This window comes from Poecile atricapillus, chromosome W (genome assembly GCF_030490865.1).
Source record: "Poecile atricapillus isolate bPoeAtr1 chromosome W, bPoeAtr1.hap1, whole genome shotgun sequence".
In the NCBI taxonomy this organism is placed as follows: Eukaryota; Metazoa; Chordata; class Aves; order Passeriformes; family Paridae; genus Poecile; species Poecile atricapillus.
The window spans coordinates 44,740,198-44,765,860 of record NC_081288.1 but is presented as its reverse complement, the minus strand read 5'-3'; the positions used below and the strand labels follow the sequence as shown (position 1 = coordinate 44,765,860).

At 37.6% G+C, this 25,663-nt stretch overlaps 1 protein-coding gene across 2 annotated transcripts in view; it reads right to left on the bottom strand.

Moving 5' to 3' along the window:
• Positions 1 to 25,663, bottom strand: part of LOC131592490 (chemokine-like protein TAFA-2) — a 180,669-nt gene that overhangs the window by 22,544 nt on the left and 132,462 nt on the right. The gene's annotated exons all lie outside the window — the stretch shown is intronic.

Genomic DNA, 25,663 nt, shown 5'->3' with positions numbered 1-25,663 from the left:
CTGCTGCTACTAAACTTTTTTGTGTACTTTATGCAAAGCATGTGTACTGAATGCTTCAGCTACCTTTAATATTCCTGATGTCAAACGAGAGCTTCTACAAGGAGAAAGCCCTAAGAACAGGAGCCCAACACTGATGTCTGGATTCACTCTGTTGTTAGTTCACAGTGTCAGCTCCTAAAAGGCCAGAGGAAGGAGCAAAACTAGATGTGGGCAATGGACCCCATGAATTTCTAGAGGCAAAAGCCACAGATAGCAATTAGACTCGAGTCTCCATCAACAAAATATAAACTGCTGGACATTTCATTGGGGAATTATGCATTGTTCAGCATAACAGGTTCCAGTGAATGGTCTGTGGTCTTTGTCATCACTCAATGTATTGTACTATGTCAGGTTTGATTATACTCCACCACATCACGCTGTGCTACAGCTGAAATGATAAAACACAATGCAAGCAATTAACCTATGATCCATCATATTTTGATATGTGGAAATGTTACATTTAAATCAAACATCTAGGAGGAAAAAAAAAACCTTTTTATATACAAACACTGATTTTCTTCACTTTCTAACTGTAATTTTTAATTCAATAGAGGATGAGGAAAGCAATTCATACTATCTGCCTGAACTTTGCAATCTCTGTTATTTTATACCTTTAATGACATTGAGCAAACATTTTTACAACTATGAGCATGGGCTGCCCCAAAAATTACTTTTAATTCTTTTCCAAACAATTCCACTTGTATACATGCCAATAAAACAATTTAAATAAATACTTTTTTCTTAATAAAACAGTTGTAAAGTTCTCTATTTGCGAATAGGAAAAAAATTATTCTAGGTTATATTGGTTATGTATAATATATAGCAGAACAAACACATCCTGCTTTTGCAGGTTCACATTAACTTTAATTTTTATAGGCAATTACATGCCTCATACCCACTCATCCTAACACAAATTCAATAAATTGTTTTTTATGAAAGGTACATAAAAAAACCTAGATGCTGAATCTACAAAAGAAAGTAAATTTAGTGGTAGGATTAAGAAGATAAGGTAAGAAGGTAAGAACTTCAAAACACTTACTTTTTCACTATATTAGTTTTAATTTGTATTCTGTATATCACTGATCCTGAAATTCATTGTTCTCACTCTCTTATCATATAACTTTACACTGCTTTACTGTGTCTACAGAAATGCCATGATACCGCTAAGGGAAAACAAAGTACAATGTACACCTGTAGCCATCAAGAATGAAAGCCAGTTAAAAGAGCTATTGTAAAAAATAAAAAATAATAATTTTTTTTTTAATAGTTTTTAAAGCCTCCTCTATAGTATTTAGGGGGAGAAAATCAGGCATTGTAAAAATTTTATGGAAAAAGAGTGCAATGAAATTAAACAGTCACATACAATACAGAAAAGCATTTCAAAGGGTGAAAAGACATATGAAAAATGGAAGAGAACAAAATATAACCACATACTATAGATAGTATTTGGGGAATCTTTAATAAAGACGCTTTGAAATTTTCTGGGTATAAAACAAAAACATCTTAGAAAAACACACAAAGATATTTCAAACACTGAGAAATCTAGGCTAACCATCATCTAGTTTCTATTTGACATCTAGAAACTGCCAAGAAAATTCCTTGAGAGGAAATGTAAGGATTTCAGGTCCTTAAGCTATCAAATAATTAAGTTCCAGTGCAGTAAGAACAGTATCTGTCACATTTGTGTGAAATTAAAGCTTCTATGCAGTAGATAAAGGATTCCTTACAACCTAAAACAAATTACCTCATTAAGCCACTAGATCATTCCACAAAAGGAGGATAGTACTTTGGGAGATTCACATTTTGTCTTTGTTTCTTTTCCTCTTAGCACAGACTTCAAAGTAGGCTGCTTGCTTTGCAGAAATTGTTTGAGGAACCGAATGTCATTTCTGTAATCCTACAGAAATTCTTTATTCAAAGCCACTGCAAACAGTATTTCATTTGCTGCTAATGCAAGTAGCCCTTCCTGCAATCACTGTGGAGAGGTACTGAATAAAGAGAATCAGAGATCTCTCTGTGTACAGATTGAAAAGTTTTCCTGATGATTATACAAAACATAATATACATATAAATTATGTTCCAGAAGATCTAACACTGTATCATAAGAGGCTGGAAAACAGGCATAACTATATCTCACCCATTAATAACATATCCTGTAATTAACCTGCCTCTTTTACAGCTTTTTTTCATGTAGCAAAATCATCAATACCTATCTCATAAATCATAACCAGAAACTTCAGTGATCAGTCTCGTGTTCCTGGAAAAAACTAAAACTAGACAATTACTAGTCTTCATTTGAGATAAAACTCATCTTGTTCTTTCATTGTTCGTTTACATTTCTTTCCTTCACATGAATAAAATTTCAGTCACGTTTGCACAGTGTATCTGGCACTAAATTATGACCCTTACTCTTCTACTTTTGTGGGAAGATTGCTCCAGGGAAGAATGGAATTTACTATTCAAGATTATTATTTTGCAATTCAATTCACAAATATGAATATAAGGTATTTAGTGTAGGTATGCAAACCTTGCATTGAATCAAGAAAATCTCAATACCATCATTCATCATGATCACCTTTTCCTAGCCTCAAGACTTAAACATTGATGTTCAATTCTGCCACCCCTCTGCTCAGTTATTTGTATCTTTTCTTTCCTGAAAGTTGCACAGGTCATGCATGAACACATACACTGGCCATTGACAAAGAGGAAGAGAGCATGTTGCCAAGAGCTAGACAAAATAAAGTCACAGCCTGTTTCTGTCTTCAGGATCCCCATCAATGCACTGGCCACATATAAATAGCAAGGAAGAAATATCAAAAAGGTTCTATTATAGGCTCTCTGCAAAGACACTGGCACAGCTGGGTGATACAGTTCAATCCATCTAATGACTAACAGCTACTGGAAGCAAAAGATCCCTTGTCCAGCAAGACATCCCTTGGTTGCATGAACACTGTCATTTGATAGTGTAAGCCAGGGATTTGGACTGGAAGAAAAATTTCCTGTTTTTTAGGGTTAGTTCTCTATCAATTTAGCTCCTACAACTGGGTGCAGAGACCAGTGAAAAGCATTTTCAGCCAAAGGGAAGAGGAGGGAGCTGGCAGCCACCTGATTAACTACTGCAGAAACCAGTTCCTATATCAGCTTGAAAGAACTGCAGCTCTGTACTCTTACATGAAATAAATGAATCTTATTTTATTCTATTTCAGGTAATGTTTTTGAGGTCACAAAGACTATTTAAAATCTGCAAAGCTTTGTTCGTTTGAGTCTATGGTATAGTTGAAAAAAGAAGCATCAGCCATAAATAGAAGAATGGAAATTACATTTAGCCACGAGTCTCAATCCACATTGCATCTAATATATTATACACTTTAGACTTTTTGTCATCTAGGCTAGGATCAGAAAGATATCCCATATGAAATACTACAGCAATCCAGTCTTTAAAATAGGTACATAAGCATTTTTTATTCATGTAAATCATATCCACATTAATGATTATAATGGAATTACTCTTTTAAATAATCATCTGTAAGGAAAAACAGACAGTATTTCAGACATTGCCAAATTACTTCATTCATTTCCCTGAGTGATTAGGCACTATTGTATACCACAATATTAAAACAAATGTGTGATTGGGTGCTATTGGGAAAATAAATAAAATTAGTGGTTATATTATCCCATTTTCCCAGAACAAGTTCTACATCACCGTCCTACCCTTAAATGACCAGGGGGAAAAAAGAGGGCTTTCTTGTTCACATAGTTTATTTGCTTTGTTCATACTGATTGACAAGGAAAAGTGTAGGTTCTTTTTCTGCTATACTTCAGCAATTTCAGTATGTCATATCAGTCTCAGTGTGTCACTGTAGAGAGGAAGGATACAAATGAACTTGCAAAATCTCCCTCATACACACAAAACACACACTCCCACACAATATTATTGCATTTTTTTCAATATTTTAATAAGTGTTAGTAGCTGCCATTTCTAAGCAATCAAAACCTTACATAACCACAGCCAAGTCAGGATTTCCATCTAAACTTCCTCTTTAAATGTCAGACTAAGATATATGAAAACAAATACACTATCCAATTTCTTCATTAAATTAGTTTTAACATACTTTGATATTTTCTATAATATCCATATAACAGCTGTTAGGGAAAAACTTGAATGCAGTTTACTTCCACTCTACCAGCAATGGTTCTGATATTACTGCAGTTCTGTGATGTAAGGACACAAGCAATGTGAAGCTTTTTGTTAAGGATGAAATCTTTGATTTGACTAGTCATTAGTGCAGTTGGGAAAAAAAAGCAGCCAAGATTTTGGCAACACAAGCTCCAGTTTTCTTTTGTGAAGACAAAACAAAGCACAACTCTATTTCAGCTCCATGGGCCAAAGGGAGAACTGGCAGCACAGACATCAGGAAAAGGTGTCTAACTCCCAAAGCAGCGCTGGTAGATACACATCAACAGCAACCTTAGTGAAAAAACCTTTAAAGATCAAATTCAAAGACTTTTGAACTCAATGTTTTTGGTTTGATGGGTGCTTTTTCAATCAGAATGTAAATGACAGAGTAATTTATTTTTTTTTCAATAAAGGTGATAGCTGGATTTGCAACTGAGATATTTATTCAGATGATTCAATATGCAGCACCTCTTACAGTGATTGAGTAAATGATGATATATAGTCTAGACACATGAAAACTATGGTGAATTAAGATTATGAAATCAAATAAAAACAAAGAGAATTGTATCCACAAGGGTGTTTTTTTTTATTTTGTACATTTTTTTAATTGATTTGAAAAACTTATGTTATTTTTTTTAATTGGGAAAATTATCAAAAACAAAGCTTTGTTTCTCTTTTAAAAACTTACTTGGTGGTTTTTTTTTCTGTTTGTTGTTTTTTTTTCCTTGTTTGGCCAGTGAACTGAAAAATCAATTACAGACACAGCAGTAATTCCTGTGTCCTCAGTGGTGACAATGAGGCATGACACAGTTGTGGTGCATCTCAGGAAAGGCACTCATGTTGCTTTATTTTCAGATGACACATGGGGTTGTACTACAGTAACAGCAGGACAAAAATGCTAATTTTGTGCTAACCTATTCTACACTATCACAGAATCATAGAATGGGTGAGGTTGGAAGGGACCACAGTGGGGCTCTGTCCTTTTGACAACCTCTCTTCAGATACTTATATGCATTGTATATATACAAGTATGTCAGGAGCCAGCTGTGTTTCCTTGTGGCCAAAAAGGCCAATGGTACCCTATGGTTAGTGGCCAGGTCGAGGGAGGTGATCCTGCCCCTCTACTCCACCCCAGTGAGGCATATCTGGAGAGCTGGGTCCAGTTCTGGGCTCCTCAGTGCAAGAGCTCCTGGAGTGGATCATACAAAGATGATTAAGGGACTGGAGCAGCTCTCTTACAAGGAAAAGCTGAAGGAGCTGGGCCTGTTCAGCCTTGAGAAGAGGCAACTGAGAGGCAACACTCATCAGTGCATGTATTATACATTCCCATACACTTATTTCTGAAAACCCTACAAACACATCTTATTGACAGGTCTTATTTACTGTATTCATGTTCCCATGCTTTGTGTCTCAGCTACAGTTATTAAAATTACTTGTTCACTTTGGGCACTTTGGGCACTGAAAATTCCAGATAGAGTACATTCTACTTACACCAGTGGAGAATCAATTTAGTTTAAAAGTACTGCCTTGATTTTCATTTCTCTTTTACTCTGATGTCTCTTGCATCTCGGAATAGATTCTCAGGTGAATTGCTAAAGAAACCATAGGTGATTGCTTGGAATATTTTGCAGTGCCACTTGTAGGCAACACACACAGAGAAAATACTGCTAACTGCAGCTCCTCCCAAGCTTCTTGGATTCAACATGATGTTTTCTCTCCTGAGAGGATCATTTTAAAATAAAGAGTCATTCTTGATAAGTGTTTATTTTGCAGATGCTGACCCAGGTCCTCTACCCCTCAATTAACCCAGTTAGTCCACTTGGGTAAAGGATGATGAGCAGAGTTCATATGACAACGTGCACACAGCATCTCTGGTAGCCTTTAAAACCTGAACTAATGAATGGTTTGCCACAGTCACATTGCCAAGCATAATCTTCAGAACAGTGCCAAGGAAAAATCTCATCCATCAGTTTGTCTGCCAGCCATCATTTACAGCCATCTGTATGGGAAGACATTTTCCTTTTCGGAAAAAAACTAGGATAACTAACTATAGGCACTCCACGGAGAAGAGCTCACTAATGAATCTGCGCGATCTAGACTCAGATATTCCTATAGCAAAATCTATGCACTGAAATGGACTTCTGAGTTATCTCCACTATGAGAGGAAAAGACTTACTGGAATGAAATAGCAAGCTGGCATAGTCCCAGCTGTTCTCACAGACAAAAGCACTTCATGTAGGATCTCTTGGACCTGGAGAGCCCACAGACATCTCCCAGCCTTACTGAGGCTAATTGTATTCAATCTGTCCTCTGGCAGGAATGAGCCAGTCTTACTCAAATAAGCTTACCTCCTCTCTCTCAGAAAAGTCAGTGCCTTTGTATGGCAATGGCTACAAATTATTACTTCATACCATACTTTTAGCCAAAGGAACAGAAACTCAAAACACAACTGATTTTCAGGTAGCTTGAAGGATAATTTCCTCTTCTCCCTATGATCCCACTCAGCCTAGAGTGTTGCCCTCCCTATGCCCGACTTTTTAATTTTGAAATCAGGTAAGCTCTAGGTTCACAAAACCACAAAGCATTCAGAGACAAGATCACAAGTAGTAATCATGTTGGGTGTTTCCAGCTCTTTATATGTCCATTCACTGGAAGAGGAGTAGAAGAAGCTTCTGTGCATTATGCCAGTCCTCACCTCAAGCTGGGCTCCCTGACTGCAGCCTGCCTGCCGGGTCTTACCCCAACTCCCACCGCAGGTGCCCAGAGAGAAGCTGCTCCACCACAGCCACCTCATTTGCCAGGCACTGGAGTGGATGAGAGGATGATGACAGCAGAAAAAGCTGTGTGTTTCCTTATGGGACAGAAATGGAGCCACTTTGCTTTTTGCAGATGAGATGCTTCCCACATTTCTCTAGCAGCTGCGAGCTGACACAATCCGTGAGAAAGTTTGTGTAGAACCAGTAGAAAAACACTCAGGGTGAGGTGCAGTTTATAAATACTACAAGTCAAAAGCCCCAGTATCTCTGAGGTTGTTATCAAACATGTTAAGCAAACGATATATTAAAGTGTGCAGACATTTTGCAAATTACCAGGCTGATGCTTGAGATTACTAATTATATGATTTCACAGAGAAAAAAGACTAATCCAGCTTTCAGGCACTCAAAAGAACATTTGGCACAAAGACTTTTTATTCTCTCATACTCTCTCTTTGGGCATTCTGCCAAATATCTCGACTCAGCAAGAAGCAGTAGCACATGTCTCAGCACAGACTTCAGCCTTTGGCAGAATACAAAAACCCCCACATTTTCTCCTCAGTCTCAGAGTGTCAGAAGCCTGTAGTTTACACAATTATGGGGGATATATTTCCTGTTCCCCTAGATGACTCTCATTATTGATTTTCTTTTCTTTCTAGCTGATCCAAATGGTCACATTGTATAGATGACAAATTAACATGTTCTCAGGGATATATTTAAAAAAGAAAGGTACTTCTACCTCCCTGTATTTGCATGACCCTCTGGCACAATACCTTCACCCTAAGTAGTGCCTTAAGAAAAATATTCTGTGTGGAAGTCTCTATGGAATAGGATTAGTGCAACAAGGTGGAGAGGTATGTTCAGCAGTGCTTTTAAACAGCCTGCTTGCAGCCTTTTCATCCTTATGGAAAATTATCTCAAGCACTTCAGGTGCCTCTATGGAGACAGCAGCCAAGCCCCAGGGAAGGGGAACCATGATTTCCCCAAAGGAAGGTGCAGCTGTGTCCCTGAGTTATAGCTCCATTGCAACACACTAACTGCTTATGTGTGATCTTTCTTCTGCAATTAAGATATTAATCCATTAAGGTGCTAAACTACTTTCACAGAATCTTAGAATGGCCTGGGTTGGAAGGGACTTTAAAGATAATTTAGTTCCTACTTCTCTGCTATGGACGGAGACACTTTCCACTAGATCAGGCTGCTCAGAGCTCCATCCAAACTGGCCATAAACACTTCCAGAGATGGGGCATCCACAGCTTCTCTGGGAAACCTGTTCCAGAGCCTCACTGTACCCAAAGTAAAGAATTTTCCTAATATCTAAATCTATTCTCTTTCAGTTTGAAGCTATCCCCCCTTTACACTACATCCTCTTGTAAAAAGACCCTCTCCACATTTCTTGTAGGTAAAAGACCTCAGTAATAAGATGGCAAATTCATATTAAAGCATGTCAACAAGAATTTAATTATCAAAGTATTCATGTTTTATTTCACTTTTCTTTTTAAAAAATTATGCTTATCACCCCTTATTCGCCCTATGCTAAGATTTTTCAAGCATTGAAAAGCAACAAATTTATGCTGAAAATCTAATAAATTCCACCAAATAAAGAAGAGTAAAGAGAAAACCATGACTTCCAAACTAGGTAGCCCAGTTGTTTTGGTTTTTTTTCCTAGAGGTGAAGATGAACATCACTTGTTTAATATCTATATTGAAGAAATATTAATCTGAAGAACCTTGCTATAACAGAAGCACTCTGGGATTTTAGTGATGACCCAATAGAAACCAGTCAGTGAAGTCAAGGTAAAGTTTCTGAAAATTCTGCCAATGTGAAAATTCCCATTGTGAAAATCTTCCCAAAGATAATACTCAGAATACTGAGTCACTCACTATCCCTCTTCTATGCAGTAAGGTATTTATGTACAGCAGTGTACTCACTATTTTTAAATGAAAATGTACCATAAGGTACTGAAAGTATCTTTTAATACTCATATGTACATATACATTCATCACATAAATATGTGATGACATTTAACATAATATCTAGAAAAAGCATTTAGTATTTAAAATTCCACATTTTAAAAGCTCTGCAGGATTTTTGCTTGCTTGCTTGCCTGATCATTGGTACATTTTATTTTACACATAGTTTTAGATGGTGTGTTAAATATTTTCGTTTTGGGGTTTGGTTTGGTTTTGGTTTTCCTCACCTTATTTATTTTCATTACTGGATAAAATGTACTAATTTAAAGTTTCTTTAATTCTCTAATGTATTTTTATATTTATAATGTATTTTTATAACATATCACATTCCATTTTTCAGCTCTGTCATGCATTTTTACTTAATCATTCCGTTAAAGAAAATTATCAAACACACTTTGAAATATTCCTCCCACAAACTACACACATGTGTACACACATTCACCTTCCTGACAACTGTATAACTGCTTTTTTGTTCCATTTTTCCTTTTTTACACCCCTGCCTCCTAGGACTTCTCCACCATCCTTCAGACTCCTCCGTATGTGTTTAGAGACACACCATAGGATGTCCCAGTGCACAGTTCACCATTTGAAAAAAATATCTTAATTTTAAGTTTCAGCTTGCTTCTTTAGAGCCCCAGGCAAGCTCTTTGAAGTGCAGAGTCAGGAGGGAAACTTAAATCAGGCCTTTAGAAAAAAACTGCTAACAAGGCACATGTCTTGTACTGTGAAATGCCTTCTTTTGGAGTGATCTCCCCTGCTACAACCTTCCCTCTACATTGTTGATTCCATATAAATAGAAAGTCTCTGAGCCAGAGGTATGATGAATCAATAAGGATCTAGACAGAGTCTATGAATTGAAACTGGATGGCCTGGGAAGAGGCTGGCTATTCTTCACGACAGAAGAAAAGAAAGCACATTCCAACAATCCAAGTAAAAGAGGAGAAACTGCCAGGAGAGCCATTCAGAGTAGTGCAATGATGAATATTTTTGCCCAAGGATTCCCAGTAGATAATACTTTCAGATAGGTCTTCTGGCTGAAAAGGTACCTTTTAAGATGCTCCTAGCAGACTCCCTGGCATTTGTTTCTGAAGGAACTATGATTAACAGAGGTTGTTGATAGGAAACATACACTCATAGCTACCCAAAGTCAGAAGCTGCAAAAATAGCACAGAACCCAGAACTCCAGAAGTGTGCTTTTGTATCAAGTAACTTCTGAACTATCATATAACAAAAGCAGCTGAAGTAATTCACACCTTCAAAAAAAAATTTATTCAAAACAACAATTTGGACAAAAAAATCATAAATACTCAGGGACATTTTCAGACAATGAAGATTTAGCCTCATGTTAGGCATCTTAATCCTGTATCTATATGGAAGCTCATCCATTGCATACAGGTATGTAAGAGGCCACACAGGCCAGCTCAGGATCCTTTTTCCTGCCTATCCACAAAATAAGCCAGGCACCTTGTGGAGCTAGACCACTGCTGGGACACAAGTACAGAGCACAGCAGAGCTTACTGGGCAGCTTTTGGACAGGAGTTTTCTGGTACTGTACACCTGGAGCAAAATAAAAGCAAATTATTAGTAAACTAATTTTATATTACCCCAGAGAGGTCAAGCCTCCTGCATTGAATATGAGACTCACAGACCAGCCAAGCAAGTCTGCCTCCTGTCATGGAGCAGAGGGAGGCCTATGGTCCTGTGCTGTTCCTTCTGAAAGGGCTGGTGAAGGGGCCACTGCTCAAGGCAAGCTTCCACACAGGTGCAGCTCCCACAGCTGCTCCTCTGCCATGTTACCCAGCACCCAGACCCAGCATTCTCCCACAAGAGCCCGAGAAATGCTTCTGCAGGTGCATTTGCTCTGCAGGTGCCTCAGGAATGAGGCACTATCCAAGATGTTATGTCAGTGCCAGAGACTGGTCATACCAAAAGGAGAGTCCAAAAAGGCATTCACAGCGTTCACATCCTTCTCACCATTGTGAAAGTGCAAAGGGGGAAAAAGAGAGTGGTTGGCTCTCTGGGAGATATGAAAACTAAAAGAAAAAAAAGAAAAATGTAATGCTTTCATTTTAATGCAACTCTTGCCACTAGAAACTTGCAAGGAAGACAAATAGGCAAATGACCTACTGCACATAAAATTATAGCATTCATACTGGCTGCATACATTTTTATGACTGCATACTCTTTGATCTTTTTGCTACTTTAATGTAGGATTTTCCTCACAGAGGTCAACATTAGAACCTCAACACCTCGGACCTCACATTGCACTGAAGTGTGGTTTTTACTTAAATAACTGAGAGATTGGGTAGCAGTTGTTATCTGTGGGCTGTTTTGACTCTTTCAAAGTCCCAAATGCAAAGCTGAATGCCACATACAATACATCGTAGCGCAGTGTATTTGTCTGCCAGTGTCTAAAAATGTGTCAAAAATGACAGCAGACTATTTATAAATATACATAGGGCTGTGCCTCTTTCCAAGGTTAGATGAAATTGTAATGGGGGAATAACTGACTACCCACAATTCCTTACAAATATCTACACTGCCTCACAAAAAAATATTTTTACTGATTTAGTTCTAAAATGCACACCAGAAAAAACACAGTTATCTAACCTGTCCAGGTCCACAGCACTGATGTGCTGTGAAGGGAGCCAAGTGTAATCTTCTTTAGCCTGTGGAAGACTGTCACAAAACCCAAAAAAATTTGTCTTCCCCTTCAATTCACCACCTTAAAAGCTCAACAGCAAGGGGGATACACCAGAGGATATGACAAAATGCCATTCATGAAACAGCTTGTCTGATCACATACACAAATCTAGCAGGAGTTTTATCTTTACAGGGCTCACAAGTCAGGGAAATCTTCAGAATAATCTTAGCACGTATCCTTCAGGTAGCAGATCATTGTAAAACAAAATAATAAGATGAGGAAATCAGAAACTGAAGGTACAACTGAAGATGAGCAGAATGACGCAATACTGAAACTGGCCTGAGACCAGTGCTCTGTAATAACGATGTCTGCTCTAAGAATCATAATATATATGTATAACTAAACCAAGCTAAAATATATCCACTGATTTATTGTCCGCTGTAAAATTGGATTTTAAGATCTATGGAGTTTGCCAGGATGCAGAAGAATCACGTGCAGGTCCAAATAGAACACTTGAGCAAGAGGAAGAAACACACTCCCCTTGTTTTTATTTCAGGAGCTTTTAAAACTTTACTAGTTATGGTAGTAGCATATCAAGACTGATTTTCAAAGTTCTCTTCAAACAGCAAACTTTCTCCTTCAAAGAGAAAAAAAAAAAGGAGAGAGAGAGAGAAACTTAGAGGATTCAGACATCCTGGATTTAAAACACATCACCGATTTATTTCTTCATTGTATTAATAAAGGGACACAAAAATAGTCTGAAGCTTTGAAATCCTACTCTACAGCTGTAAAGTGGGATTTCTGCATTTTTCTCCAGGTTGTCTGAAAGAAAGAAATCTCTTTTTCCCATCAATTTTCTCTTTAATTATTCTTAATTGCTATGCATAAACCTAGGAGAGTTTTCCATAAAATAAAGTAAAAAATAAATGCCAGAAAAACATAAAAATTTCATTAAAAACTATTTAAATTCTTACCCCCTAATGATTATTGTTATGAAAAATTGAGTGATATTTTATAGTTTAGCACCCCACTCTTACAATGACTCTACTAGGATAAGCCATAATTTGGCATTTTCCTACACTTTTAGTGTGGGTCATAATGCTGCTTAAGTGTAGACTGCTGCATTCCTAGCACCCAGCAGAAAAGCAAATTAGTTTATAATCGCTCCTACAGATCTGTTCTAAAGATAGATTTTTAGGAGAGCTTTTCTGGCAGCCAAAAATAGTCTGATTAGTGGGACCTTTTACATTTTTTTTTTTCCCATACACCATTATTTAGTATGACAGTTTTAAATGGGAACTCTTCACGGGATTTATTGCATATCTAGGTTAAAAATGTTCATTAGGCTAATTTGTAATTGAAAACAGAAACAAGAACTAGAGTTTAGAAATATATTTCCTTCAGCAAAATCATTATTTTTAAAAATACTTTCAGTAATTACTGTCAATAGTGTCCTATTGTCTAAACAGACCAGCATTGTTTATTTCAGAAAGATGAAAAAATAATGAGGCTAAAATGTTGTCTGTGATGAAATAAACCACATGTACTGTAACAATAAGAGTATGATTTCCATATGCCATTCAGAGTATTTTAATTTAGCTTTACTCTCACTTTCAGAAAAAAATATTAAAAGCTTAAGTTCTAAAGGCCTTTAGCACAAACCAAAATTGTTTATATCCTATCAGTGGAGGTCTTAGTCCAAACTAATTGAAATATATTTGCACCTTGCTATATCTAAAAATATTTTCTGCTGATTGATTCTGAACATTTTTTGATACTTCTACAACCAAGAAACAGCTGTTCTAGAGCATGGCATTTTTATAGGCAAATATCCAGTGCTCCTTTTAGTTTGGTTTTTTTGAGATTTTTTTGAAAGATAATTTAAAATTACATCAGTTTAAAAATTCTTTCTTTTTCTCTAACACTTGGAGAAAAGTACTGAACAATTTAATTTATTGCATACTTGTGAAGCAGAATCTACCCCCTCTCCGCTGGCTATGCACTTTTCTTCAGTCATGTTCCTCTTTCCAAGGTGTTTTTTAGAGTAAACCCAGGAAAACCTAATTACAGTGATGTTGTGACAGAAGAAGGGTGGAAAATGTGTTCTGTCCTAAAATCTCTGCGGAAAACGCATCTTGCAATTTGCAGGGCAAAAACTGAAAAGTCATTGAAGTCATGAAATAAGACCACTGAGCCCTGTGTAATGGGGTTCCTCCTAATTTCCCACTTTTTACTGTTTGTATCCGATCCCATCTTCTTCCCTAACATCAGGCACAGGACCTGAGTGCACTGCATTCCTGCAGTCCCCCAGGAGTCCTTTCCAGGACTGGTGATCATCTAAACTATACTATGAGCAGGAGTGGCCTAAGGAGGATGAAAGGTTAATTCTTTTCTCAGATGTTTCCAGGGCACAACCTCTGCAGGATGCCCTCTGTCTTCTGCAAGACACCTTTCTGGCATACAATGTTTTGTTACAATGAAGAAGAAAATATGGACCATTTACTTTTCATAATTGAGATTTTCTGGATTTTCACAGGTTTTTACAACATAAACATAGTCATAGAATGCAGTACTTTAAATCTCCTAAGACAATTTCAAACCAAAACTAGCAGGAAAAAAAGATATTTACACAGCTTTCATATGCAGTGTGCAGCAGCGTAACAAGATGGCACAAAATTACTCTTCCTCCTTCCTTATTTAAACTTTTATTTTCTCTCAGATATAGTCATTTTTGCTCTTAATATCTCTGGCAGATGTTCTGGGGTGAATGAGGCAATTAAGAATCCAAAATTCCCATTTCTTCCAGATGCTTCTTTTCTCAATGTTCACTCACTGGATATATATTTACTTTCCACTCTGTGGTGTGTAGCAGTTAGCACACCTTCTGGGTTTCATTTCACAAAATTTCCACAGTTAATCTGACACATGCCAATGCATCTTAGATGAAAGTTTAGCACCAGTAATAATTTTTTTCTATCAGTAGCATATTTACATAATTGAACAAAGTTGGCCAAAGTTTTACAAAAGTATTTTACTCAAGAAATATCTTCATTTTGTTTTTCACAGGTACAATACTTTCTGCTATCTGTCTGATTTTTAAAATTAAACTTTTGTTTTCCTCAGTCTTTCAGCTCACCAAAGGAATCTAATTATGGTTTTGGTCTTCTCTATGATCAGTTCTATTCACTGAGATTGAACTGCAGGCTGAAGTGGTTTGTTCTTGCTCCCCATTCATCAGAAAAATACACAGCCTTGGGTTCAAAACCTAGATCCAGAACAATTCTGACCTTCTCTGTAATTCAGACAGCTCTCCTCTCATACACAGCTCTGGAGCACAGACTCAGCTGAAGCAATTCTAATAACTTGCACCTAAAAGTACAATGGCACAATGCACCCAAGATTTGTGTCGGTCTTAACAGAATAGTTTTATTGTGTATATCCTTTCTGCAGCTCTGCATTCACCCAAAATAACCCACACATTCAGGTTTATACTTCAGTCATTCAAGGGCACTTGATATTGAAGCCAGAAGTATTTTGCAAAAAGAATTCTAAGTCTACTGCATTTACTTGAGAACAATTTGAGTACAAGAGTAATACAAATCTATGGGGAAAAAAGAACAAGACAGACTTGGCAGCTCCTGCCTCAGCCTCCTCATCATTACAGACAGAATTCTTGCTCAGCCTGGTAAAAAAGACCTGCACAAGGCAAACTGCTCTTTCATGATTTTCCTGCTTTCTGTCATCTGAACCCCCAAGCCAGCCTCCATCCTTCAGGAAGTATGCCGCGGCTTTGCTCCCATCTAAGTAGAGAAGTGGGGTTTTCTTGGACACAGTTAAATGGTACTTTCACACTCCCAAAGGGAAGGTCAGAATTTCACTACTATTTCTCTCAAATTTAAGGGTTCTTCCAGACTTTCTCTGCATGCACACAAGTATCTTAGGGGCTGTTGCCAAAAGGATGGGGCCAGACTGTTCAGTGGTGCCCAGTGGCAGAAGAAGGAGCAACAAACAGAAACTAAAACAGGAAATTCACTCTGAGTATTATGAAAAACTGTTTTCCTGTGAGAGAGTGTGAGAGACTGAAATGCTATGGTTAATGGCTTAAACATTGTTACGAAGGATTTTTTGCCCAATATGGCAAAGCTACAAAGAACCTTTGAGCACTGAAGCCCACCCCTCCCTGAATATGCCCCTGACTGGAGCTTTGGACTGAGTTAAACTGTCTAAGGGAACTTGAGATAAGATAAAGGTGACACCATATTCAATTATCTCAGGTCTAGGGAGAAGTAAACAAGAGTGACGGAGAAGAATGTATCCACAAGAAAACCAAACCTAGCAGCTGTCCTGAAAATCATCTCTGCCTGGGTTCAGGAAGGCCACAGCCCACAGGCCTCTGCTTAGGCCAGGTTTGCACACTCCCGGTCAGTCACGGAGAGAAGGAGAGCTTTGGGTGTGTGGAGTAACCTCTGGTCAGAGGCAGTGAACATCCATCCTTCCTCACACAAACTGGCTCAGCTGTAAAACCTCTGACCCTGGAAAGGCCTCATTCATGGGACATTCACATGAAAAACAGCTGAGGGGATGTCATCATCCATCAGAGACTCCCAAAGCTCCCCCCAGGCTCATTCCTGAAGGCTCACACATGACCCAAGTGGCACAACAGATCCAGAGTCTGTTGCAAGAGACAGTGCCAAACTCGTCTCCCCCAGGGGAGGCATCTGGGGCTCCCACCTTGCCTGAACACATTTTAATCCATTGAACTCTGTTTCATGGGACACTCGCCACCAAGACCAGAAGAGGAACAATGGGACACCATCAGGTACCATGAAGTGGTGACATTTTCTACTTAACCTATCCCTCTGTCACTATTTTTCTCTCTCACTCCACCCCCCCCCCCCACATTTTCCTATTTCTTTCTGTCTGTCTCTACCTCATGTTTATTGTTAAATAAAATCCATACTATCATCTTCACTGTATGGTCTCATTTGCACCTTAATTCAGGCAGAATCATTTCTCTAAAAATTTTAATTAAATCAGATTATAACAGGGTAAGACCATTGGAAGAGAATGTGTGGGGACGTTGTGGACCTTCCTTCTCTGGAAATACTCAAGACCTTGCCTGGACACGATCCTGTGTAACCTGCTCCAGGTGAACCAGAGGTCCCTTCCCACACCAACAATTCTCTGATTCTATGTATTTTTTAGCTCAACAAGGAGAAATGGAACACATGTAAAATTCAGATTTAACAGCTAAACCTTTTTTAACACAACAGAATGGCATTTTCAGAATGATATACAGATATAAATCTGTCACAAACCAGATTTCACTGGCTTCTTAACTGCAAAATGAGATTCTATTTGAAAATTAGAAATAAGACCTTTAGAATTTTATTCAGACATTATGACCCTGATACAGGAGAAGAGCTTTTAGGCAGATAAAAGAACAATATTCAAACTGAGTCCTCCTGCTAAGAGACTTTCCAAAAGTTACAGAAGCGGTCCAATAGGTTGTAAATTATTTGATATAGGAATTCAGGGAAGTATTCACACGTACACTTAAAGCTTGAGTTCTCACTTTTTGAAAGGAATGAGCTCTGAATGGTGTTTCAGAGCATCTAGAAGAGATGCCTAAAACTAGATGTTGTGGAAAATTCCATGAGTTTTCAGTTAGATTTGAAAATCACCATTATTTTGTGAAACTCCCATAAATAAATTATAAGCACTTGAAAAACACTAAAACAGTCCACATAAGCTATTTCAGCAGTGATGACCTTGCATTTTCCTCTTTCATCCAAGTCTCTTGTAGCTCTTATACACATATGCATGTATATATATCTGTTGCCTTTTAAAATTATTACAAATTTTACAAATTTACATTGAGTGTTTTATGGCTGGACTCACAACCTGAAGGGCCATTTCCCATGAAATAATTCTATCATTCTATAATTCTAACTCTCTGTTGCAGAGGAAGACTGCTCCAGTGAGCCTTAAAACAGCAAATTCTCTCAGCCCCCAGTGAACAGAACTCAATTTTTTGTTCAGAAAGAAGTCTTATAAACTGCAAACCAAAACAAAGAAAATATTTTTCTACAGATACTTCCCAGAGCAGCTGACTGCTTCTGAATGTTTCCTTGGCACCTGTATGACTAAAGAACAGCTGTTCTAAAATACGACACTGTACAAGCAATTACTAACGCTGTTGTAGAGTAAATTCAGTGAAGAGTGTCAAGAGAGAAGGGCACAGCCTTTTTACATTATCAGCAGAAAATTAATACAGATGAAAATGCATTTACTCATTGTAAATTGTATTTACTCACGGCCAAGGTGATGGTGGGAATGGGGTAAAAATTAAGACAACGATTTGCTGTGATGGAGCTGGCAGCACAGGGAAGAAATGGGCCCAAATCTGCTATTGCAATGGTTCCTGCACCCATGTCCTAATGAACCATCAGAACTACTGGCACCTTGGCAATGAGATTCTTTTTTTCCTTTAGACCCTGGCAGAAGACCAAGGAATGTTATCTCCTGAATTCCAACAGATATGGTATTAACATTTTCGATTGCAGTGACAGATACTGATACAAAAGGGTTTGACTGGCTGTTCTATTTTATCTTCAAGCAAATGGCAATTTTTGGATTAGGTTCTGATCCTGATGACTGAAACTTTCAAATCAGGCTCAAGCTAGATAAGAACATCTAATATCTTTCTTCCCTCTGCCTGGTAAAATAGCTATCATCTTCCTTTGTTTCTATATTTAAACATTAATTACACTTAGAATTAAGTTAGTAAAAGCTGCACACAAAGCACTCTCATTTAAAAGTATTTATCTCTGGGCCAAACTTCCACAAGAGATAAGATGGACTGTGTTTGAGACAGCGAATATGACAAAAGAGTTTTTGAATGAAGCAGGACTGACAGAAAAATAATACATGAATGGATGTGTCCATCTAATATTTTGACAGACCCTACTCACACTTTCCAGTTTCACCTGGCAGCTCCTAGGGCATCCACACACGTTCCTCTGTGTGCCTGCAATTTCCTTCATTTAAATATTAGTCTTTTTTTTTCTAATTCCAGTAAAGAACCTGGAAACATGCAGAACAACTCTTCTGTCCTTTGACAGGTCCGCACAACCAGAAGGTGAATTTATGCACAGGGTCAGATCCCTCAACAAATGTTACGGTACAGGAACTTCAAAAAAGTGCAAACTGAGGAAAAAAGAGTATGCATCTGCTTACCCTATATTAGAGCCCCCATAGTGGAACTGGGAGACCTGAATTTTGTGCACAGTTCAAACCACATGTCTTATGTCCCCAGAGAACAGCATTACCTCCAATTGGGCTCACTCAAAGGAAAACAAGGAGCACGTAGCTATCTAGTTGTTACTTATGTGGAAGAAGAGATGTCTTGTATCTGATTTCTGTCCTCTGCACTGAGGTTACTTTCTGTTTTTAAAATTGAATACAAACACTCGCTATCTCTGCATTATGAATGTTGTCTTCTACACAGTGTAAAATCCTCAACAGAAAGGACAAATATATATCCATAATAAACCACTATAGCCTCATGATGAAGGTATTTCTACAGAATGAATACTTCAGAGATCTCCTATGTAACCATTAGGTCTATTCTCTATTCTTATCTAGACAGAGTCTCAAAACATTAGGAATACAGTTTCTTCTCATAGTCATACCCATTCCCAAACTCTGGGCATGTGTGGCACAGGCTACAGCACAGCACTGGTGCCAGCAGTGTTCCTGCCTCAGCAAGGCAGCACAGGAAGGCAGACTCATCCAAGAAGGGTGACCTAACCAACAGCTTTAGAGGCTCAGTGGCTCCTTCATTCAGCTGGATTTCTGAATAGCTCCTCCTTCTCCTCTGCAAGGAAAAACCAAAATTCATTATCTCCTTGTGAATACAAAGATGTTCCCTCAGACTTCTAATTTAGTGCAAATTCACAGAAAAGTAGGAGCAGCAATTCTGCACCACATATGATAGTTTATCTCTATGATTGGTATCAGATTTGCTGGAGTCTGAAATACAAACTTTGTGCCTTTGCTTTTAATGTTTAGTTCTGAGATTCAAGAGAACACTGAATTTCATATAACATGAAATTCATGAGCATGTTTTCATAGTAATACATGAAAACAAATGCTAAAGTTAGATAAGAAAGGTAGGTGTGTAGATTAGAAAGTTTCTTAAATCACTGGGTGAAAAAGTAGTTTAGAGAACAGGAGACAAGATGGAGGATTTAGGGTGTTGTCCCTTGTCCTTCTTCCTTCTTCTTCATGTTCTTCTCCTAGAGGTTTTTGGGTAATAGTTAGTAATTGGATAGAAAATGCCGCAGTGCATCACAGAGGTGATGGGTCATTGGGTCATTAAGAAAAATAATATACGTGTCTATTGTTAATTGGGTAAAAATAGGTATAAAGATAAAAGAACTGCGTAGTTCGGGGCCATTTTGTGTATCAGACATGAAGTGTGCCACAAGGCCTTGTTTGTACCATCAGAAGAAAGAAATGTACCAAATTGCAAAGATTAACCTTGTAACCAGCCTGAAGAAACCTGTTAACTTTTGTGAGGATCCTTCAATAAACACGAGAAACAAGATTCTAACGAGCTCCAGAGTTTACTTCAAATAATGAGAACTGAGATAAGTGGAACTCCCCACGAGGGAGGATCCCGGGAGAATTCAGCCCAGAGGAGGCTGGGGAATTAGAGAAGAACTGTATTCACAGAGAATTCAGCCCAGAGAAGGCTGGGGAACTATAGAAAGGCTGTATCTACAGAAGAATTCAGCCCAGAGGAGGCTGGGAGACTATAGAAAGCTGTATTCACAGAGAATTGAGCCCAGAGAAGGCTGAGAGACAAAGAAAAGATATATCCACAGAGAACGGAGCCCAAAGGAGGCAAGGAAAAGAGAGACAGAGGTAACAAGTGGTGCCCCGTGTGAGGACAAACTCACAGAAGCTTCAATCAACACCTGCAGGATCACAGCAACCAGTTCCTGAAAGAAATCCGCCTGGAGAAAAACATCTGCTATCACATTCCGAAATTCCAAGGGCCCTGGACTCGGAACACTGGATTCTGCTGGTCGGTAATCTGAAGATAGCCAGGTCTGGTAAGCTGTATACAGTCTAGATAATGGGGTTGGATATTTATAAAGAGAGATTGTTTAAACCCAGGATTTGGGGGAAAATATAGATATGATGTTTAAAGAGTTAAGAGCCCCGGGAATATGGGGAGATGAACTGCCCTTTCTGAAAGCGCGGGAAACCCAGATAATTCCCCAGCGGCGTGGTTCCCCTGCCCCTGTCCCTTCAGAGAGCGTGGGGGGACGAGGGAGGAATGCGAGGGAAAACTGAACATCGGGAAGCTTGTGTTACTTCAGAAAGCAGAGTGAGCAGTTTGTTATATTGTTAGAGGTTAAAAGATTGCATGGAGAGATATGATGGTTTATGTAGAGTCTTTTTGGAATTATTGCAGTTAGAAGAAATCGCGGGGGGGGGGAATGGAGAAAAAAAAAAAAGTTAGAAAAGTTCCACGCTGTTTCTGAAACCACGCCTTTAGAACAGCCCCCTATCCTGCAACCTCCATGCACGTCAGAGGAGCCAGAGCGAGGGAAGGAGCCTACCCCGCCCTCTGACGAATTTAATAACACAGAGATGTTAAAAAAGGCTGGTGAAGGTGTGTCCGCCCAAGAGGGGACACGGGGGTATTTGCTCAGCAGGCAACCCCGAAAATACCCGCCCATCAGGCGGAGATAGAAGCTGCCCAAAGAGGAGAGGCTTCAAAGAGCGGCGGGAAACGGCGGGATGGCCGCGCCGCGGAGTGACCCCGAGCAAAGGGGGGAAAGATTAGAAAAAAGAAAAAATATTAGAACGCTGCCACAGACAGACAGCGAAAGAAAAGGGGCTGGCCAAAGTTATAAAGGCACACCCCGCAGGGAGAGCACAGCCGTGATCCATAAAGGGGAGGACCCGGCCCTCCAGAGGGGAGATTGGCGGGGTCCCTTGTCGAGCCGTGCATGCGCGTTTCGGCACTGAAGCCGAGCCTGTGAAGTTCGGGAAGTCAGCCCGGCTGGCTCAGTCGGCAGAGCCTGAGACTCTTAATCTCAGGGTCGTGGGTCCGTTTTCTGGGACAAACAGCAGTCACCCAAAAAGGGATTTATCTCCTGAAAAGGAGTTTCTTCCTAAATATAAGTTTTTAGAGTTTTTTCTCAGATTTAAAAGCAGCACTTGATAGTACACAGCAGCCAGAAACGCTGTCGCCATGACAATCACCGGTAAAACAACTCAAGCAACTTCGATGAAGGAACAGAAAGCTGGACATCTCAGAGAGGGACAAAAAAGAGAGTGTTTTAATTGGACAATTCAAAAATTAGAAGCTTTGCAAATTGTATTGTTAGTAAATCAGCAAATTGTTGTAATCATAATTGAGTTTTAAAAAGAAGTTTCTATTGAATGAAGTGCCTTCAAAAATAGATCAAAAAGTTTATAGATATTTTATAGTGAAATATATATAGATGTTGTATTTCTAATAATATCTGCTGGTTTTGTTTTTACAAAATAACATGGAAAATGATATTTATACATCCCAAGAAATTTAAAAGATTTTTATTCTGTTTCAGTATTCCTAATATATGAAGGTTTTGAAAAGGTTATCTTCTCTATACATCTACTGATAATGTAATACTGTATCATGTGGAGTGATCATCAAGCATTATTACTGTAGTTACAGTCAGTTTCTACAAGAAGCATTTCTTTAAAATTGAATTAAAAGATCATATGATTAACCCTACAGAAAAAGGATTGAATGACAAGTTTTCTTATATTTTTAACCTTTCCTTTTATTTGAGTATGTGTATTGTGGAGTTAGTTCAATACAGTTTTCAGTAATCTCAAAATTATGTTAACCATATCTTATCCATTTGCTTGGTATTTTTTTATAATTAGTCAATTTTCATGTGAGTCCTTTTGTTATAAAAAAACACGTATAACAGCATATATATCAATTTGGATTTTGAATTTTAGTTAAAAAGTTAGACTTAATGTCTCTGAAAAGTACTACAAAAGCTGAATAGCAAATTACCAAATCTGTGGTGTTGTTTTGTTTTGTTTTTTTTTCTAGTGAAACTGCATTCTAAAAATCCTAACAAATGTAAGCATATACCAAGCAAATTCTTGTTATGAATTGGTATTTTTAATAACATCTACAATTATTATGAGTTATTCTCAAAACCAGATAACACAGAATAATGATAAATTTGTTGCATCCCTATAATCTCTATAGTGAATCAATATTCCTATTATATTGTGTTCAAAGAAGTGTATACCAAACTTTTAATTGCCTTTTTTTAATAATAATAGAGTAAGATTAAGTTGTATTGTCATCTGATATAGATTAAGAGTTAATAGAATGAATCAAAGTTAAATTTCACTATGTTTAAGTGTTTTTAAGTTAAGTTATAACTTTGGTAATTTTTAATGTTAAGTTTTGTTACTTCCTTTTATCATAATTAATTTCTAACAGGTTTAAATTTAAATTGCTTTATGTTTTATTGAAGATGTTTGTTTAAATTGCAAAGTATAGTTATTTTCCTAAAAAGATGAAGATGAACACCTGCTTGTGGACAGAAGTGAATGCAGTCAGTGACACCTTTGACTTCATTGAGAGTTCTATTGTTTGTTGTTATATTATTATTGTTATATTGTTATATTGTTGATATATTGTTATTGCTATTGTTATAGCTTTCTTATTTTTCAGTGTTTTCAGAATTTTAAGAAGATGTACCATTGCTGAGGGTCAGCTGCCATGAGAGAAACTTCAGATTAAACCAACTGCTGCATGGTTTAATTGATCTGGTACCTAAGGCTTCTTGTCATTTGCTTTATACAAATGCTTTTTAAAAGTTTGCTGTGTTTTAAGCATCTTATAGTTGTTATTTTTAAACCCCTTGCTTTGAAAATGAGTTAGGAAACATCTTTCCAGATGAAGCCTAAGGCTCTGGCCAAGCCTTGACTTTACCTGGATGGAAAATTTACCAATAAACCCAGAAGTTTTCTGCATCAAAACAATATTCAGGTCAATTTGACTTGGCAATTAGTGAATTAATATAGCAGCTGGATTTTACATTGGGCTTGGAAAATTGTTATCCGGACATGATTTTCCAATCTTCCATTGATTTATCAGCTGTGGCAGACTCTGGGATGAGAGTATATATTTAGTACATTTATCAACTCATATTACAGATTATTTAGATAAGTTTAATATCGCATAATATTAATTATGCATCTTCTTAATAAGTTTTGATTTCTGTAAAAGTGTTATTTCCTATGTGTATACATGTGCAAGTGTTTTACTTTGATGGTTTTTCATTTTCATAACAAAAAACCAAATACCTTAATTATATAAAGAAAAAGGGGGGGACCAAGGCTATGCCTCGGAAGTATAAAAACCTTATATATCTTAAATTTTTGGAAAAAGCATAAAGATCTTACATCTATTGCAAATAATTCTTAAACAGTCCTTTTTAAACAAGTCTTTTACGAAGCCAGTTCCATCAATTATTAGGTATTGTTCTAACAGTACTCAAGCAAAGTTGAGAGAGATCTCTTAAGTTCTGGTCAAAAGTTTAAAAGCAAGAAAATTAAAAAATCTATTTCAATTAATAATTTGGAGGAAAGTGTATGTTTGTGTATTCACAGGTCCAAAGCAAAAGTAACTTCCTAGTAAAGAACATGGAAACTCATCAGCTGCAAAGACAAGCAGACAGCCCAAAGAGCAGAAGAGCGAGCATGCAGATGTGAACTGTATCAAGACCACAGTCAACAGCGGAACAGCTTGGATCCAACATGCAAGAACAATGAACTTTGGGTTTCATGTGAAACAGTGGGAAAGTCGATATTTTAAAGCCTCATTTGTTAAAGCATGGTGTGAATTGTGTCAAGATTCAGAATCTTGCACGAGAGATAAAGTCCTTGAATATGAAGGTGAATCAGGTATCACCCTTGAGCTATATCATTTTGTTGATCACTTTGTGATGCAATTTCACCTGCATCACTTCTTTTAGTTAACTCAAAAGAAAGTGTACCTTATCTCAGAAAATAGATTTTAGTATAATATCCAATTTTTCTGTGTTAAAACAGAATGAAAATGAGATAATGAATATTATTCCAAATCATGCTCTATACAAAGAGGCAACATCTTAGTGTGATCTTATATCAATCTTAGTTACACCTGATTGTGAAGAGTTTGACTTTTGAAATTTTAGATAGAGATTTATAACAACTTAGCTTTCAATTCAATTAACTTCAGCAGAAACTTTAGAGCAATTAGACAAATTAAGCTACTGGTCAAGTAAGCAACCTAGATCTATTTCTCTAGCTTTGGGTAGTTAGTTAACTGATGATTAAAACTAGAGATAGAGTGCTCTGTAGAACAGAGCAGCAGTTCTGTTGTTGGTGCATAAGGCATGAGTAAAGGAAAAATAACCCTTCTTGAAAAGTAATCAAAGAAAAGCTTTGAGTTGATTTTTTTTTAATTTTTTTTTTTTAAAGAGAGGGGCAGATGCTGGAGTCTGAAATACAAACTTTGTGCCTTTGCTTTTAATGTTTAGTTCTGAGATTCAAGAGAACACTGAATTTCATATAACATGAAATTCATGAGCATGTTTTCATAGTAATACATGAAAACAAATGCTAAAGTTAGATAAGAAAGGTAGGTGTGTAGATTAGAAAGTTTCTTAAATCACTGGGTGAAAAAGTAGTTTAGAGAACAGGAGACAAGATGGAGGATTTAGGGTGTTGTCCCTTGTCCTTCTTCCTTCTTCTTCATGTTCTTCTCCTAGAGGTTTTTGGGTAATAGTTAGTAATTGGATAGAAAATGCCGCAGTGCATCACAGAGGTGATGGGTCATTGGGTCATTAAGAAAAATAATATACGTGTCTATTGTTAATTGGGTAAAAATAGGTATAAAGATAAAAGAACTGCGTAGTTCGGGGCCATTTTGTGTATCAGACATGAAGTGTGCCACAAGGCCTTGTTTGTACCATCAGAAGAAAGAAATGTACCAAA